Source organism: Balaenoptera acutorostrata, chromosome 20 (assembly GCF_949987535.1).
Source record: "Balaenoptera acutorostrata chromosome 20, mBalAcu1.1, whole genome shotgun sequence".
NCBI classification, from domain to species: domain Eukaryota; kingdom Metazoa; phylum Chordata; class Mammalia; order Artiodactyla; family Balaenopteridae; genus Balaenoptera; species Balaenoptera acutorostrata.
In genome coordinates this window covers 59098779-59117563 of record NC_080083.1, presented here as the reverse complement: position 1 = coordinate 59117563, position 18785 = coordinate 59098779, and the positions used below count along the sequence as shown (strand labels likewise).

Genomic DNA, 18785 nt, shown 5'->3' with positions numbered 1-18785 from the left:
TAACTGATTTAAAAAAAAAAAAAAACAAACCACTGAATACAGCCTGCTCAGAGGAAGTGGAAAATTCTGTTTTTCAGCATGTCTCTGTTATGTCCATGAGATATGGGGCCGGGGGCATGGAGGTGTCAGACTACCCAGTTTACACATGGGAAAACTGAGGCACAGAGGGCACCAATGTTCTCAACATAGGATGACAAGCACCTGGTCCCTCATCCTAATGTGCACTTCAGCTGGAACGTCTCTCTGCTTTCACAAGACCCTTAACAACTAATTAGGAGATTATCCAGAGTGGATGGGGCCCCTCCAGGGAAATGGGAAGATACGACTTAACACAGTTCCCTTTCTGTAATGCTGATTGCAAGCAAATGAAGATGCACTTGGACTCGTCATGCTTTCCTGGCTTCCCACCACGCCATCTACCCCATTTCTGAGTGACAAATATGTTCATTACCATTAAATGCCCTCAGGGGACATCCCCATTTGAAAACTGCTGAGACCTATTCACGAACCCAGGTAATCCGGGCTCCACGTCTCTGGTTCCAACAATCACCATCAACCTACGAGGAATAACTTGCAAATCCATGCGTTCACAAGCACCACATTGGATGAGATGCCCTGAACGCAGATATAAACCAGACAGGCAAACCCCACCCCTGTAGGTCATAGTAGGGAGGCAACACTGTAAAGCACGAGGCCAGAAGGACAGCAATATCTGAGGGAGATGCACTAAGGCTTCTGGGGGCAGTCGGGCAACGGGCTCCCTCCGTCCCCCTAGAGACCGGCGAGGGTCGGGGCTCAGGCTGGTTCAAGGCAGCTCTCCTTCCTGTGGGCTTTGGCTGAACCCCTGGCGGGGCTGTGGGCGGCTACCGTGAAACCAGAGAGAAGGGTGCTGATTGTCAGAGATGGGAGGACACCACCTAAGGGCCTGGAGGAGGTCGAGCAGGGAGAAGACGGTTCAGGACACTTGTCTGCAGGAGAACTGTGACGGGAGAGAGAGTCTGCATGTGCACGAGCCAGCACCCCAAAAAAGCCAGCCAACGAGCCTAAGCAGAGGCACCCTGGTGCTCCGGGCGGCTCTCCGATCGGTGGCCAAGAGGGACACCAGACACCTCGCCCAGGTGTTGTCCAGGCCCTCCGGACACTCTCTTTCCTTTGGACCCCCAAACGCCCCCAATAACCTCAAAGTTCTGCTGAACGTTCTGGTTTCCTTTCCCCTCCTGGCCAGCAGCCCTCTGAGCTGCCCCAGAGGGAACCAGGGAGAAGCCCTTTCCCCAGGGAGACTCAGGCAGCTAGCAAATTAACTGGCAGCAGCCCGGTGAATCACACAGGGACTTCCTTCTTGTCGCCCGGCAACCACATGCACTTGGCAGTGGGACATTAAACACAGAGGGGAATGTCGGGAGGCATGGGCAAAATAAAATAAAAAGCAAAACACACGACCCCACCCCACCCCTCCCCGGACTCATCCCAGCCCGGCAGACCCAGCCAAGGGGGCTGGGGGAGGGGTGGAAACGAGGGCATCGACCCAGGGGAGGAAAATGAGGTTAGGACCAGCCTAAGCAGAGCCTGACACTCGCCCCTCCTCTCATCAAACTCTTCTAGGTGCAGCATTTGTATTTGGCCAAAGACACGCCTCTATTAGCTTAGAGAAAGGCAGTGGGGCCCTTGGATTAGCAGGCACCTAGAGATTTGAGAGATTACTTAGAAACCCAGCCCGGAGGGGTTAGGACCTGGGACCGCCAGGGCAGCTGTTCTTGCCTCTCCCTCCAGCATCATTCCCCAGGTTAAGTCACTCTGCCACCTCTAGGGCCGGATCCCCTTCCCCAATCTTCTCCCACTTGAATGTTTTCATGCCCGTTTCTATGGCCACTAGGAGCTGGTTAGACAAGCCTCCAAAGCACCACCTGGCCCTTCAGACCCTGCCTCTGGCCTCTTTGAAAACTCCCGGGACGGAAGTAAAATGCATGTAGAGTTGACATGTGGAACAACCCATGGGAGAAAAACTGGGGACCAGGAAAGGAAGAACAGCAGCAAGACGGCCCCTGCGACGGGCTGAATATTAGCCCCCAAAGATACTCACATCCTAATAAATCCAGCAACCTGTGAATGTTACCTACTACAGCAAAAAGTTAAGCATCTTGAGATGCAGAGATTATCCTGGAATATCGGGGGAGCCGGGGCAAATGTAATCACAGGTCTCCTTATAAGAGGGAGGCAGAGGGAGATGTGACACAGGAGAAGGAGCAGGAGATGTGATAACAAAAGCAAGAGGCTGGAGTGAGCGATTCAAGGAAGAAAGCATGAGGCAAGGGAAGCAGGTGGCCCCCCAGAAGCTAGAAAGGCCAGGAAACAAACTCTTCCCTAGAGCTTCCAGAAGGAAACAGCCCTGCAGATACCTTGACTTCAGCCCTGTGAAACTGACTAATGTAAGAGACTGTTAAGAGAATAAATGAGTCTTGATTAAAGCCACTAAGTCTGTGATAATTTCATGGCAGCACAGAGGAAACTAATCTTGTCAATCAGGGCGTATCTTGTCTGTTTCCCCACAGACCTAGAGAAGAGGGTATCACAGCATAAATACCGATGACAATGGGGAATTTGGCTTGGGGAGGTCTAACAGCCACTCTACAGGCTGAGAAGGAAAAAGTCAAGTCTCTGAGAGTAACTGAGGCAAGAAGCAGCCCAAGCTTTGAAGTGGGCTCTCAGATGACACCACTGGTGACCGTCACTGGGGCCAGTAGCTTCATCTCCGAAAGCCTCAGTTTTGCCATCTGCAAAAACAGAGATAATATTATCATCTGCCCTGCAGAGCTTTTAGGATTAAATGAGATACTGCATGAAAAGCACATGGCACGTGGCAGATGCCAAATAAATGATACCTCTTAGGAAGGATTAGACGTGCAGATATGGGCAGACGCTGTTAAGTGCCCATCCCAGTATCTCTTCTCCCTTTTCTACTAAGCAACATAACTCTCATTTTTGGCTGGCACATTGTGGCCCAGAGTAAAAAGACTATGTTTCTCAGTCTCCCTTGGCAGCTTAGCTAGGGCCATGTGACTAAGATCCGGTCAAAGAAATGGATGTGAAAAGTGTTGTGGAACTTCTGGGGAGGCTGTTCCAAAGGTGTTTGAAGGAGCCCCATTTTTCCCTATCTGCCTTTACTCCCTTCTGCTTTCAGTGAGGACATAATGGCTGGTGCCCCAGCAACCATCTTGGACTTTGAGGGGCTCCAATGAAAATGGGAGTCATGCACTAAGATAATCTAACCAGAAGGTGGAAGCCTGGATCCCTGATAACTCCAGAACTGCCATACTAGCTGTGGATGGCCTTTCTTTGGATTTCTGTTACGTGAGAGAGAATGCTCTTCTGCCCTCGTTATTAAGTCACTGTTATTTTAGACTTTTCTACTAATCATAATGGATCCAATATACCACAGACCTAGGGAAACAGGATTCAGAGTCATCCTAGAGTAGTGGTCCTCAATGTGCAGCCCTTGACAACAGCTTCAGAAGCACCTGGGAACTCAGAAATGCAAATTCCCAGGCCCTACCCCAGACTTACTGAATCAAAACCTCTGGGGGTGGAACCCAGCATTCGGTGTCTTAACAAGCCCTCTGGGTCATTCTGGTGCACACTCAAGTGTGAAACCACCATTCTAGAGCAAGGTTTCTCAAATTCTGGCACTAGTGACTTTTGGGCAGGATAATTGTTGGGCGGGGGCGGGGGCGGGGATGCTGTCCCATGCATTGTAAGACGCTCAGCAGCACCCCTGACCTCCACCCCCTGGAAGCCGGGAGAAGCCCCTCTCAGTGCTGAAAATGTCTCAGACACCGGCCTACATCTGGGGTCGGGGGCGGAGCGGGCAACAAAATCGCCCCCTGTAGAGAAACACCGCCTCTTGAGTAGCGGTTCATTCTTGACTTTGGCTGCACATTAGAATCACCTGGGAAGTTCTTCAAACTTCCTGGGCCAAACTTCTCACCCCAGCCTGGTGAGGTCGGAACCCACTAGGACGGGACAGGGCAGCAGTTAAAGCTGTCCAGGTGATGCCGACATGAGGCCAGTGCTGAGAACCGTTGCACGTTGCAAAGGGCCAGTGGGCCCAGAGGAGAGCCTGCTCCAAGCCGGAGAAGGCAGCGGCACACCTGAATCCGGACGATGGCCGGGACACAAGATACTCCTAGGCAGAAACCGTAATGAGGGCGACCCGGGTAGACTTGGGAACGAACATCCCAGCTGCCAGACGGGGTGGCTGGATGGCGTGGAATTCCTGGTGGCTGTGTCACCTCGTTTCCCATCAGAACGGGGTGGACACCTTTCAGTGTCTCCCATGAATAACAACACAAAGCCTCAGTTTCCTCCCCTAATGAACCCAGCACACAGTGAGCCAGCTCCCACCAGGCACCATAAACATGAGCTCACGCAACAGGAACAACTGTCTCAATGAAGACAGCGATACAGCGATGGGGCCTATTTAGAAACGAGGAGCCTACGTTCTCCATCCAACTGGTAAACTCCCCAGGCAGTGAAACCAGAATCCTCTCACAGGGCTACGCTCTGAGCAAAAGGAGAAACTCCACACGTATTGAATGTAGCCCTGAAAAGAAGCTTGGCTGGGGGTCCCTAAGTAGGTCGGAGTGGAAAGGGGGGAGAGAATTAAATGAGAAACCAGCCACCAAGCAAGAGGGAGAGCTGAACAGGTTGACAGGTTGACGCTCTGACTTGGTGAAAAGAAGGATGCAGTCATGTGTAAATTCTCTCTCCTGCCGGGACTTTTTCCTTCATTATTTCAGCCCCAGCCTGCCCGGCTGAAATGCTCAGCCAAGCGTTTCCTTGTTTCCTTTGGCCCAAATCGTGAAGTCCAGGATGTCACTGGGGGAGGCACGGGGAGGAGGTGGAGGAAAGGAGGAAGAGGAAGAAAAAGAAGAGGAGGGGAAGGAGGTGGTAAGGAAAGAGGGAGAGGAGGGACACGAGGACGCTCACAGCACCAGGATGAACCGGCCTCTCTGGTCCCTGCCTACGTCAGCCCCGCTGGGCCGCTCGGATGGAAAGATGAGCACGAGGTGTGAGTCTGGAGCTCCTACAGGAGACGCGAACTCCCCGTGGGTCTCTAAGGGGAGAAGGCTCAGTGGGAATGGAGCTTCCCAGCGTGTGCCCTTCCCTCGCTGGGGGTTCTGCCAGCCCACTTAATGCACCTGACTGGAATAAGGTAGAAGAAATCTGGCTGCCCTGTGCCAGTGCTATCAAACAGGCAAGGAGCCCAGGGGCCTCTTCTGTTCCCAGAGTCTTTTAACAGGTTCCTGTGCAAAGAATACATAGGACTTTGCGGCTCCCACTGACCATTTCCAAGGCTCCCACCTTCCCTTCTTACATACCGCCCTTCCTCACAGAGTCAGAATGCATCTCATTCTTGGGCTTCCCTGGTGGCGCAGGGGTTAAGAATCTGCCTGCCAATGCAGGGGACACGGGTTCGAGCCCTGGTCCGGGAAGATCCCACATGCCGCGGAGCAACTAAGCCCGTGCTGCACCACAATTACTGAGCCTGCGCTCTAGAGCCCGTGAGCCACAACTACTGAGCCCGCGTGCCACAATTACTGAAGCCCGTGCTCCACAGCAAGAGAAGCCACCACAACAAGAAGCCCACGCACCGCCACGAAGAGTAGCCCCCGCTCCCCGCGACTAGAGAAAGCCCGTGCGCAGCAACGAAGACCCAACGCAGCCAAAAATAAATAAATAAAATAAATAAGTTTATAAAAAAAAAAAAAGAAACAGAATGCATCTCACTCTTAACTACAACCCCTGGGTTCCCTCCAGCCTGTAAACCTTGTGTGCAAATGTCCTGACTCTTGCAAATGCGTTGAAAAATAAACTTTAAAAAGCTTCCAGATGTTCTGTTGTAGGGTGGTGTTTCTCTGCTCCTGTCTCCAGGGGCCCACGCACGATGCCCAGCAGCCTGACTGCCCAGATGAAATCTGAGGTGGCCAAGAGGCACTGCCAGGGGGCAGGGGGGCAGGATGCCCTTCCCCCCAGGACCACACTCCGCCACTGTCTCCATCACTCTATCCCCGCGAAGATGTGACCTTACACACCCCATTGATTCTTCCACCATCCCCCATGCCCGCCCTGTTTCTGTCACTCTTACAGGTGAGATCTACGACCCTGAGGTTTGATCCACATAGGGCAAAAACCTTCAAAATCAACAAAGGAGCAAGTCTGCGATTCCCAAATGATAAGCTTTGTTCTTTCTGAGCATACACCTCATTTCTCCCTTAAAATTCTTTTGTTTTTGGCTGCACCGTGCAGCATGTGGGATCTTAGTGCCCTGACCAGGGATCGAACCTGCGCCCCCTGCACTGGAAGGGTGGAGTCTTAACCGCTGGACCTCCAGGGAAGTCCCCTCCCTTAAAATTCTTATACCAACTGCCTCTGTAGCATACAGTCAAGGACAAAACAACATGGAGTGGCTCTTCCACGTAAGATGTTAAACCATCACCTGAAGGTACCTCTTAGGAGCTGGACCAGCCAGAACAAGGGAGTGGAGTTTGTGACTTGTCAAGGCCCCTCTGGGGCTGGTGGCCTCTGATCTCTAGAAAGGAAATTGCCAACGGGCAGCCTTGTGCACACACAGCCACGCACACACCCTTCCCAACACGCACACACCTGAGGGCCCGGGACTCTTTGCACAAGGTGACGCGGGCTCCCTTTGATGCTCGCCGGATGTGTTCCCATTGGGCGAAAACCAGACCTCAATAAAACCCGGCATTATCAAGAGGCCGGTGGTGGGTGATTGCACCGGCCTGTTATCTCTATGGCCCTGGGTGGGGCTGCTCTGTGGCTCTCCATTGAAAAGCATTAACTTCTAGGTGGATCAAAGACGCTTCCGAACCGGCCGGCCCAGACCCCTTGTTGATCCGCAGGGTACTGTTCCCAAAGATGGACTTTAAGATAGTATGGACCCCAGTCCCAGACTCCCTCTGTCCTCTCCTTATCAGGCAACATGTCCCTCGGGGGCCGCCCAACGGCCAATCACAAGGCCCTTCTCCTCTCCCTCTTCAGATGGCCCATTTAACAACAGCAAATGAGGGACCAGGCCCGGGAGTGTCCCAGCCCTGCTGCAACCATGGGTATCCGGGGACAGGGAGACACCTACCTGGGGACCACGAAGGAGCTCCTCTCCCCTCTGTGAGTCACGCCAGGAAGGGGGTTCCAGAGAGCAGGGCATTTACTACACCCTTCCCTCAAGAGGGAGAAACTGACAGCCCTCACACCCGGTCCTTGACGTCCCTTGTTGGACTCCACTGCCTACCTTAATGTTCAAGGCCTGCGACCCACCCGCAGTGAGGACACAGAGGCACCTCTGAGCTGTCTGGATCTGGACACCAAGACGGACTGCGCATCGGCCTGGAGAGAAAGAGCAGGTGCACTGAAGGCAGGCAGGTGCTGGCAGGTGTTTGGATGCCTCCTGAACCTTCCTGAGGCCCACGCAGGTCTGGCAGCTGGAGGGGTGCGGCCAGGTGTTTCTTCTTTGCATTCAGAGTACCTGGCTTACTGTGTGGACCTGAAGAGGCACGTGAATGAATGAATGAATGAATGAATGAACGAACGAACGAACAAGTGAATCACTAGCAACTCAGTGGCATGGACACTCAATCCTACCAACGGGAAAAGCTTCAGGGAGCACATCTCACTGGAGACACCTTAGCTCAATGACACAGTGTCAGATCGAGGTTCAAATCCTGGGTGCCGGGCAAGGGACCTCCATTCTCTTTAATCCATCTGTAAGCAGGAATAATGGTCATAGCTCCTCCATCGCAGGGTTGTTAGGAGGACAGAGGCTCAATGAGTAGTGTTTGTCATTATGACCTTATCTCCCTGTAGCACTGTCTCTATTAAAGAATCCAGGTAGTACGTTTCCAAGGAAGGAGGAAGTAAGTGCCTTGGTTATATTCCTGGTGTAGCCCAGACCTAAGGGGTGTACAAAACTCCAGCTCCATCTTCCATCACTCCTTTTTTTTTCCCCTTATTTGATCCATAAAGTTGTTTCTAGCATTGAGATTAACCCTTACCTCTTTCCATGCTCTCTTGACGGCCCCTAAAAAGTCTGGGAACTCCAGGTGCAGGGAGCTGGGGAGGCAGCCACGAGTCATGAGCAGGTGACAAAGGCCGTGCACAAGGCCACTGACAGAACAGGACCGCGCCCTTGACTCCAGCCTAGCTGAGGCCACTGGGAACTCCACCTCTGCCGTCATGTAAAGGTGAGATGCACAGACCCCCTCTGCCTTCAACTCGTACGTCCTTCCCTGGCTTCTCTCATGCTTTTAACGTGTGTCCTGTCTTCCTTAAACCCCCGGTTTGTCTATCTCTGTCTCACTCTCATTAGAGACGCCACAGCCTGAAAAGCCAACCCAACAGGGAAGGATGCCTACGGAGCTCTGTCTTGTCTGCCCCGGCCCTGGCCCCGGCCCCGGCCCGGACAGCGCGTGGTGCACGTGTCAAGGTGACAGGGAAGCTGGGTCTCGGCGCCCTGCGGTCACGGCGGGGCCAGGCTGTTCCCCAAGGCGGCAGCTGGGCTCTCAGAGGCGCTGGGAGGTCAGGCAGCAAGTTCACAGGACAGGCCACCCACACAGCACATCAGGGCCGCGGGGCTGTCCCCCGGGGCCAGCTCGGCTCTGGCCCTCGGCCCTGACTCAGAACACTCCACCATATGGCCTCCCTTGGGGAGAATGAGAGGAAGAAAAGACTGAAACCAGGGGCAAGAAAGAGCCGCACCTCCCTTGACGTGCCAGGGGCCCTTCCTGGACACGGGGGTGTGGGGTGCAGCTAGCACTGACCCCACCAGGTCCAGTGAAGGACAGAGGCAAGCCTGATGGCAACATGCCCGCAATGAGACTGGGTGTCCCTCTCTGCAACCCCCAGATGTGTTTCCAGGGTTTGATGTGAACTCGAAAAACCCTGAACCTTAGGCTACTTCACACTTTTCTAATTAAAGACCCAAACTGGATTGTCATGTTTGCAGAGAGAGCTTTGACCAACAGTGTAGGCAGCGGAGCAAAACAGGAAGAGAAGGATCTTTCTCTTGTTCTCTCCCTCCCTTCTTTTTTCTCTCTCTCTCTTCCCTCTGCAAGTACAGAGGGATGGGGCGGCGGGGGGGGGGCGCAAACAAGATCTTGGCAGCCGTGGCCTCTAAGGTCCCCTGGAGCCTGCCTGTGTTCTGTTGAAAGCTTTTCTCTTTTCTTTGGTCCCATAGACACCAGTCCCCATCCCGGTTGGTTGGGCAGGGGTGGAGGTGGAGGGGAGCCGGGAGAGGCTCTGGGAAAAGAGAAAGAGGCGAAGAACAGATCTTCGGGCACAGCTGCCAAGAAAAGAGCCCGAATGCCTCGTCTGGGCAGAAGGCAGCCTTCCCAGGTTCCTTGGCGTGCTGGGACTTGCTGGAAACCAGAGCCCTGGCTGGCAGGACGAGGGCGGACAGTGGAACCAGCCGAAGGAGGGGGGCCCCAGGGGGGAAGAGGGGGAGGTCTCAGTGAATCATATAAATTAGAGACAGAAGGGATGTCAAGCCACCTTCACTTCCTTCCTCTCCTAATGGGAATTATCTCATTAGCCCCGAGCTTCCTAGAGGCTAACTTTAAATGATTCCTCTAACGGGGATTTCAATCTACAGCCCGCCCCGCTGCCCCCACTTCCCCATCAGATCTGACTCCAAGGAGAGCTAAGAAGGGCTCTTAAAGGGACAGTAGCAAAAAGACACCAGATAGGGAGGGTGGGAGGGAGACGCAAGAGGGAGGAGATATGGGGATATATGTATATGTATAGCTGATTCACTTTGTTATAAAGCAGAAACTAACACACCATTGTAAAGCAATTACACTCCAATAAAGGTGTTAAAAAAAAAAAAAAGGACACCGGTTCAATCTATTTAACTCTGCAGACTTTCTCCAAACATTTCACGCAAGGTTAGTTTCGCCCTTTCACCCTTTATTTCCACTTACAGGAATTTATTGTAAGAAAATAGTCATGGACACGGTAATAGGCTCAATAATGACACGCCTTAACGCGCCCCTCCCCCAAGATAGACATATTCTAATCTCTGGAACCTATAAATGTTACCTTCTGTGGCAAAAGGGACTTGGCAAATGAGATTAAGGATCTTAAATGGGGGAGATGATTCTGGATTATCCAGATGAGCCCTAAATGCAATCACAAGTGTCCTTATAAGAGGGAAGCAGAGGACGATTTGACTCCAGAGAGGAAGACACGATAGGACCGCAGAGGTAAAGACGGGAGTGACGTGGCCACAGGTCAAGGTATGCCGACGGCCTCCAGAACCTGGGAGAGGCCAGGGACAGTTCTCCCCCCGGGAGCCCCCAGAAGGAACCAGCCCTGCCAACAACTTGATTTTAGCCCCATAAGACTCATTGTAGACTTCTGGCCTCCAGAACTGTAAGAGAATACATGTGTGTGTTTTTTGTTTTGGTTTTTTTTGAATTTTATTTTATTTATTTTTTTCTACAGCAGGTTCTTATTAGTCATCCATTTTATACACATCAGTGTATACATGTCAAACCCAATCGCCCAATTCATCATAAATGTGTGTTTTTTAAAACCACCAAGTTGGTGGTACTTTGTTACAGCAGCCGCAGGAAACTAGTACAGATATGAATACAGTTCTTGCTACCAGGATTGTCATCAGGCCTTATTTCACAGCAAAAGAAAAAAACAAAAAAAGCATTGGAAATGTTCAAAAATTACCATGTCATAATGCTATGATGAAATAACACCCATAAAAATACAGAAAAACTATTTCATAATAATGGAGTAATATATAACTGAATATGGATCCTAAATATTTTCCTTGCCTTTTGTAAATGTTTCTAATGGTGATCATCTTATAATTACTTCTGTCATTGTAAAAGTCACATATTTATTTGCAGGGTGGTATAAGGGTTAAGGTTGGTTTGATCCCTTTCCATGAATAAAGAAGGAGGAACTGGGGACCGTTTAGCAGACAGAGGTCAGAGTCAGAGAACCCAGGGTGGGTACCTTTCTGGGCTCTGAAGACTGTCAAGTTTCCTGGGAAACGGGTTCTCCTCTATATACACCACAGCCTGGAGGCGTGGTCCTCCACCCAGGGGCCCCTCTGGCCTGCAGACCCTCCTCCCTAACAGACGAGCCTCCCTGACGTGTAGCCCATCCCCCTCGGCCCCTCACCTCAAGTCTGCTTCCTCCAGGCCCCCAAGAAGCACGTTTCTCTCTGCCTCCATACTCTCATGCTGCTCTTCGCAGCTGGACGATGTATTAGTTTCCCGAGGCTGCTGTAACAAATCACCACCAACAGGTGGCTTAAAACAACAGACGTCTATCTTCTCGCAGCTCTGGAGGTCAGAAGTCCAAAGTCAAGGTGTCGGCACGGTTGGTGCCTTTCTGGAGGCCTTGAGGGAGCCCTCTCTCCCAGCTTCTGGTGGCTCCCACCAAAGCCTTGCCTTGTGGACGCATCACCCCACTCTGCCTCCAAGTTCATGTTGCCGTCTTCTCTGTGTCTGTCTCCCCTTCTCTTCTCTCCTAAGGACTTGCCATTGGATCCTTAACTAACTACATCTGTAAAGACCCTATTTCCAAATAAATCCCCACTGTGAGGTTCTAGGTGGACATGAATTCTGGGGGATACTATTGAACCCCCTACAGGTGGTCTGCAGCTCCTTTCTCTCTCCACTTCTTCAAGTCTCAGTAACCTCAGTCTCCTTTGATTCTTCCAGGTCCCAGAAGTCAATCCCTTTCAGAAGTATCCAGAAGCAGAGGGAGCCTCCCTCAATGAATGAACTTCCCAACAACTGGAGTTGCCAATGTGAGAGTGGGTGGCCTTAGGAGAGATGGAATTCTCTGTCGTTGGAAGTGTTCACGCAGGAAACACCTCTCTGGAAAGACGTACAGGAGGTCCTGGGTGTGAATGGGGGATGGGATTAGGTAGTCAAAAGAGTTGGGTTTTATGAGAACAAGGATGGTACCCAATGCATTCAGCACAGTGCTGGGCACAGAAAAGGCACTAAATAGATGGTTATTGCCCCATCAGGAAAGAGCCCTTCAATCTCAACAGTCCTCTTTTCAATGAATGCATGGAACACTACAAAGCAACATAAACTAAGGATTAGATGATTTGTGTATTCAACAACTACTGGTCAAGCACCTCCTTGGTATACAGCATAGGATCGGACACTCCTATGCGCCTCTCTCTTCTTTGATGGCTAGAAGGTGACAAATCAGGACAGATCATACGGCAGGAGACACCAAAATCACCACCCCAATGATGACGTGGACTCGGCGCCACCAGAGTTCCTACGTGGGCAGTCGGAAGGTCTCTTGGGAAAACCTAAGAGGCAAGACCCTAGGATCTCTTTTTTTTTTTTTTTTTAATAGTAAGGGTTGCGATTTTTTAATGGATTTTTAAAAAATTTATTTATTTATTTATTTTTGGGTGTGTTGGGTCTTTGTTTCTGTGCGAGGGCTTTCTCTAGTTGCGGCGAGCGGGGGCCACTCTTCATCGCGGTGCGTGGGCCTCTCACTGTCGCAGCCTCTCTTGTTGCGGAGCACAGGCTCCAGACGCGCAGGCTCAGTAATTGTGGCTCACGGGCCCAGCTGCTCCGCGGCATGTGGGATCTTCCCAGACCAGGACTCGAACCCGTGTGCCCTGCACTGGCAGGCAGATTCTCAACCACTGCGCCACCAGGGAAGCCCCGACCCTAGGATCTCTTTTTGCTCCTGCCCTGTCCACTAGGAAAGGGAGAGAAGGCAGAGGAGCACGCCCTGCGGCTGCCAAGGGCAGGCTGTCTGTTCAGGCTGGAGCCCAGACAAAGCACACGCACCAGGCGGTGACCTACCAGCTGTGTGAGGCCCAAGAAGCTCTTAAGCCACAGGTGGGTGCCTGCGAAGCCACCTTCCCAGGAGAGCGCAAGCCTCGGGCCCTGCTTTACTGCTAATCACCATAAGCACCCCGGTGTCTCAACCCCAACCTGGGTGGCCTTTACCACTCCCGGAGCCCTGTCACGTGCTCAGTGCCCTCAGCTGGCCTCACACAGACCCTGTCAAGTAAGCAGGACAGGCGTTGTTATGATTCCCACTTCACAGATGGGGAAACTCTGCTGCAGTAGCTCGATGACTTCCTCAGGGCCACCCAGGGAGTACGTGCCCCAGTGGCTAGCCCAGGGCTCCTTCCATAGCCCAGGGGGCAAATGGTGACCCCACCCTCTCTGTACTGCCCCCCAGGACTTTAGGGCTTTACATGTGGCAACAAATATTGGGGGATGGCTCTTCCCTCTGGGCAATGGGTTTCCTTTTTGGACCCTGGGAGCCTGGCTCACCAAAATTCCCACCTCTTCCCATTCAATCTGTCCTCCTGTTTGACGCCTGGAAGTGGAAGGGCATGGACTTGGGGGAGGGAGGGAGGAAGGCATGGCTTGTGCCCGGGCTGGGCCACCCCAAGAGCAGTGAAGGATGCTTTGGGGGATCTGGGAGGATAAGCTGCCCATCGTGTACTTTTTTATTTTTAAAGATTTTTTCGATGTGGACCATTTTAAAAGTCTTTATTGAGTCTATTACAATATTGCTTCTGTTTTATGCTTTGGCTATTTTTTTTTTGTTTTTTTTTTTGGCTGTGAGGCATGTGGGATCTTAGTTCCCCGACCAGGGATCGAACCTGCACCCCTTGCATTGGAAGGTGAAGTCTTAACCACTGGACTGCCAGGGAAGTCCCCCCACTGTGTCCTTTTCCAGGCATGGAAAAGAAAGAGGAGAGGGCAGAGCTGATTTGAATGCCGTGCTCAACTCACAAGCTACGGCTTTCCCAACCTGCCCCGTAAACATGCTCAGAGCTGGGCCCTCTGTTTCCCTAAGCTGTCCCAAGCAGCCTCAGGACGTGGTGGGCTGCCCGCAGAGCGGAAAGGAGCAAGAACGCTACCCTCTTCTGGGGTCACAGGTCAGTAGGGCCTGAGTTGATGATCCCGGGTCAGGGGCCTCCACGGGAGGTGGCAGAGTTCCTCTTCGGCGGGGCCCCTGGACAACGTCGCCCACACCACCCGAAGCCATGCACTGCAGGTCTGACGGAGCCCCAGAAAGCAGAACTCTGGGGGCAGCACCCGCAGGGCAGGGAGTGCAGGCAGGCCGGGCCAGCCCATCCGCAGCCCACTCCTGGAATGCCTGTGTTCGGGCTGATCTGTCGGCTGTGGTTTCCCCTCACCAAACCTCGTCCTTTGCGGAATCTGCACCCCGAGGGGCACCTTGAGAGATGCTCTACAACTAAGAGGTCCATGGCCTCTTCTGCACTTGGGGTCAGGCCGGAAGGAGCCCTAAGAAGGTGAGTGGATGGTGTGGGAGCTGTGAGCAGTCAGCCCGCCTCCAGCAAATCCAGGCCAGCGTCCGGTTCCCATGACACTCTTACCGGCAGCGTTAATAACTAACCATGTCCCAGACAGGTGCTGGCGGCCTGGCCTTAGGAGTTCTCGTTCAGGGTTGAAAGTGAGTCACTTCCCTTTTATCGTTTGCTAGCAGAGTGAGTCACCGGAGCTTCACACAAGCTCTCACACCTTGGCCAAGGGACATTCATGCCCATACCTTCGACCACCTGTTTTCCAGGTCAGCTGAGCCCTGTGGAGCTGACCCTCATTGGTTTAGGCCAAACAGCATCCCTGGTACCCAGCCTCCCCCCTTCCTGCTCTTCGCCCCACTCCCTCAACTGGAACAGTGAGTCCTGACCCACCAGGAGTCCGGAGAGAGAGCTTGACGGGTGTCCACCCAGGCCTGAGGCTGGGTGAGGTCTGTGTCACCTTTGACCTTTAATGGCGTTCTCCTACCTTCCCAACCCTCTGTCTGGGAACGGACTAGAAGTGGAAAATTCCGGAACTGATGAACCAAAGGACACAACTGTGAGGCAATAAGTCAGCTTCCCTCTTGGGAATAACAGGGGTTGAAGGTAGGTAAACTGAGTCCCATTGCTATTAACATGTTTCCCTCCTTCTTGTGTCGGGTGAGAGCAGAACTGGCCACCAAGGCCAAGATGCTGGCATCAGGCTCCTATGGTGGGTCTGGAGTAAATCTCTCAGGAGGAATCACCCAGATAGACATCTAATAAATCTCATCCGGGAAAACAAACTCATATACCTTTTTGGGTAATCCTTCTTTCCCCACTCATGTATGGTCTCTCCTACAAAATAATTTTTTTTTTGTAATTAAAAAGACAAAGTTAGAGAGAGAAAAGGAAAATATGAAAATAAAGCACAAGAGTTAAAAAAAAAAACAAAACCCTCACTGAAATAGTTTGGGGATTTACTTTTTTTTTATCCTCAAAAAGTCCCTCTCGCTACCTGGTTTCTAAAACAGACAGTAAACAGAGATGACATCAAATTGGATAGCAACTGGGCGTCTCCCGGCCAGGAGCTGCCGGCAGGTGTGAGACTGACAGATTGAGAAAAGATGACACTATTTCTATCCTTAGAAGATGAAAACCAAGGAGGAGAAATGACAGCAGAGGCTGAGCCCTGGGTGTGGTGAGAAACCTGACACCCTGCCAGCCGCTGGCCTCTTGGGTGAACTCGCTTGTCTAGATGGGGCGCCAACGTGGAGCTCCTTGCTGGTGAGCGTTGTTTATCCCCCCACCTCTCAGGTATCACAGCGTGACTCATCCCCGGGGGGCTCAGAGAGGTCAGGCTCTGGCTGTCTTCGCTCCACGGAGCACCCCGTACTTTCCAAACTGCATTTTGAAATCCACTGGCTGTGGCAGTGGCTTTGGCCTGACCCCTGCAGGGTGTGAGGTGCTTTCCCTGCTACACACGTCCCGCACATAGCATCTGCCTTGATAGCACTGAGGGGACAGATGCCAGGAGAGAGACTCCACCCCCGGCTGCTGGCTCGAGGGACCGAGTGAATCATGAGGTCTGACCAGTGACCACGATGTCCCAGGGTGAAGTGGGAGGCCTGGGGACAGAGCCCGCTGCAGGGACCAGAGCCATGGTGACTCACATTTGGACCCCGAGGGAAAGTTCCGTCGGCGCGTCCTCTGGATGGCTCTCGTCCCCTGGGTGAGGTCATCCCCACGGCCGCTCAGAACTGGGACTTGCTTCGTCTTCCCAGAGCCCCAGCTTTTCCCTCTCAATTATGGTTATGGCAGGAATCACCATTTTAGCTGCCGCACCTCTCCCCTACCCACCACACACACACACACACACGCACACACACACACACGCGCACACACACACACGATGGATGGACCGGAGGAAAGAGCCCGTCCTCCCCCGGGGTGTCAGATTTTTCATCTGTAAAAATAGTTCCTCTTCCTGATGATCTCACACAGGAGCCTCTGGGGCTCAAGGGCAGTGAACATGATGGTTGGTTGAAAGGAAGTCTGCTAAATCAATGCAAGTCGGTAATATTTGAATATTACTGTTTACGACTACTGCTCCGTGGACCCAGCCATCGGGCCACCACCTCGCTCCATCTCCCTGGGCCATTTGGTTGGGAAGTAAAAGAGTGCAAGGCGATGGGTAGGAAAGTGTCCCCAGGAGAGCCGGTACCCAGGAGCTTGGTGCGGCCATTTGGAAGTACACTCAAGTGTGGGGGAAATATGCAGCAAAAGACTCCACTCCGCCCTTCGTCTTTTCCTTTCTCCAAGCATTTCCAACAGAGCGCGGACACATTTCTAAGGCGTCGTCAGGTACATGGGGGTCGGGGTCACAGTCCTCAGCTACCCCTTCCGCCATATGTGTGAGTCACAGAGAAGTCCCCCAAAGATGGGCACTAGGCATTCCATTATGGGCTGAGTTTTCTTTCTTTTTTCCTTTTTTTTTGTTGTTTTTTTAAAAAAATTTTATTTTATATATTTTATTTTTATTTATTTTATATATTTTTATTTTATATATATTTTATATTTTATATTGGAGTATAGTTGATTTACAGTGTTGTGTTAGTTTCAGGTGTGTTATGGGCCGAGTTTTCAGTGCACCTGCCATCATAGGGCATTTGCTGACAGCCAAGACCGGGTCTTCCTGGCAGCATTTTAAGAAAGACCCTGTATCCGAGGTGAGCTCTGGACCACCCTTAGCGTGCCCACCTTGGTGGTCCCTGTGACCACAGGACAGGAAAGATGAAAGAAGAGCCGTGACCTTCCTACCATTATGTCGTGCATCCCTGCATTTGTCAAGGCCCACGTTCTCGGGGGGAGGGGGAAAGGGCATGACCTTGAGCAGTCACTCCTGGTCACTCCGAGGGGTGAGAACCCCACTGCCAGGGGTCCTTTGAGAGCAGCCTGCACCCCTCACCGCCCTGACACAACTAGAACGGGGAAACAGGGGTAGCTGGTCTCTCTCCTCCTGTACTCTTTCCCCTATTTCCTCTATTTTTTCCTCTGTCACTGCTATTCTTTGCTGCCGAGTCTGCAGCCTGCCCGTGAGACCCCGGGTGACTCCACCGGCAGGGACGAGGGGAGACTAAGCCCCAACCCCAGTGCAAGAGCCTCTGCTGAGTAAGGCAGGCACAGCCGTTGAGACTCAGCCCCTGGGAAGTGGCAGTGGGAGTTCCAGCTCATCCCCACCTTAAACATCATTCTATTGTCACGTGGATGTGAGCGAAGAGGAGAGAAAAGGCACCTTCAATGTCCCTTTTGTTCGTACCCTCATCTCTCAGCTGCCCCGGCCTCTCGGCTTCCATACAAGCCCCTAGTAAGTGGGCTGCCGGCACGGCTTCGCTCCAAATCCTGCCATGGCTCCCAGGGCCCTCGGAGGGAAAGCCTGACGGCCCCAAGGCTCTCCCTGGCCTGTGCCTCATCCCCAGGCACTGAGCTCCCCCGCTTAGCTCCAACCCCACCTGCGCTCCTGTCCTCAAAGACACCAGGTACGCTCCTGCCTCGGCCTTGACGGAGCTGTTGCTGGCAGAGACCTCACCTCCTTGAAGGCCGGTGCTCAGATGTCACCTTCTCGTCCGACCTACTCAAGGCTGCAACCTGCCCTCTACTCCCCAGCCAGCACATCTGAACAGCTCCTGTTTCTATTTTCTTTTCCACAATGCTATCGCCTTCTTATGTACTAGGTAAGTCAATTATTTACTATTCTGCGTATTATCTACCCGCCCCCAACGCCCCCTAGTCCCCCCGCACTGGAAAGCAAGCTCCATGAGAACAGGATCATGTTCTCTGCCTAGAACAGTCCTGCCACAGAGCAGGCACCCAAGAGCGATCTGTTAGATGAATGAATGAAAGAACGAATGAATGAACGAATGAAAGAATGAATGAGGGCATCACTGCCATCCCGATGGGGTAGGGACTGTGCCTCTTATGGAATGAACTGGCATTCAGGTGGTGGTGGGGGGGGGTCGTCCCGGGAGGGAGGGGAGAGGGCGGGCTAAGGCAGAGACTGCTGTTCTCAGAAAGGCAGTGCCCACAATTTGCCTGGAAATCCCCCTGGAGTCACTCATTAACCCCCCGCCCCCGCCCCCATGGCTCACACACAGCCTGTCAGTCACCCAAAGCCACTCAGCAGCTAAAGCCTAACTTAAGCAACTGACTCTCCTTTCCAGGCCCATCCTCCCACCAGGTAATCCACACCATCATCGTCCGAGCACCCAGTCTGTGCAGGTCCTAGAATGAGCAGCGAAAAAGGGGTGGGATAAACAAAACACCCGAGTAACAGAAAGCAAGCCCCACCCGCCTCCGCCCAGTCTCAAGACACCGGCTGGGGAGGTACAGCAAGATGGCAGGTGAAGTCCTGAAAGTAAGGTCATGTGGCGGGTGCAGGAGCCGCCGGTGCGGC

At 52.6% G+C, this 18785-nt stretch overlaps 1 long non-coding RNA gene across 3 annotated transcripts in view; it reads right to left on the bottom strand.

Moving 5' to 3' along the window:
- Nucleotides 1-18785, bottom strand: part of LOC103015049 (uncharacterized) — a 158083-nt gene that overhangs the window by 10119 nt on the left and 129179 nt on the right. For 2 of the 3 annotated variants that reach the window (XR_009006454.1, XR_451299.2), the window contains exon 3: nucleotides 7307-7558. The exons of the other annotated variant lie outside the window; for it this stretch is intronic. This is a non-coding gene — a long non-coding RNA (uncharacterized LOC103015049). The remainder of the gene's footprint in view (nucleotides 1-7306; nucleotides 7559-18785) is intronic. 3 annotated transcript variants of the gene reach the window in all.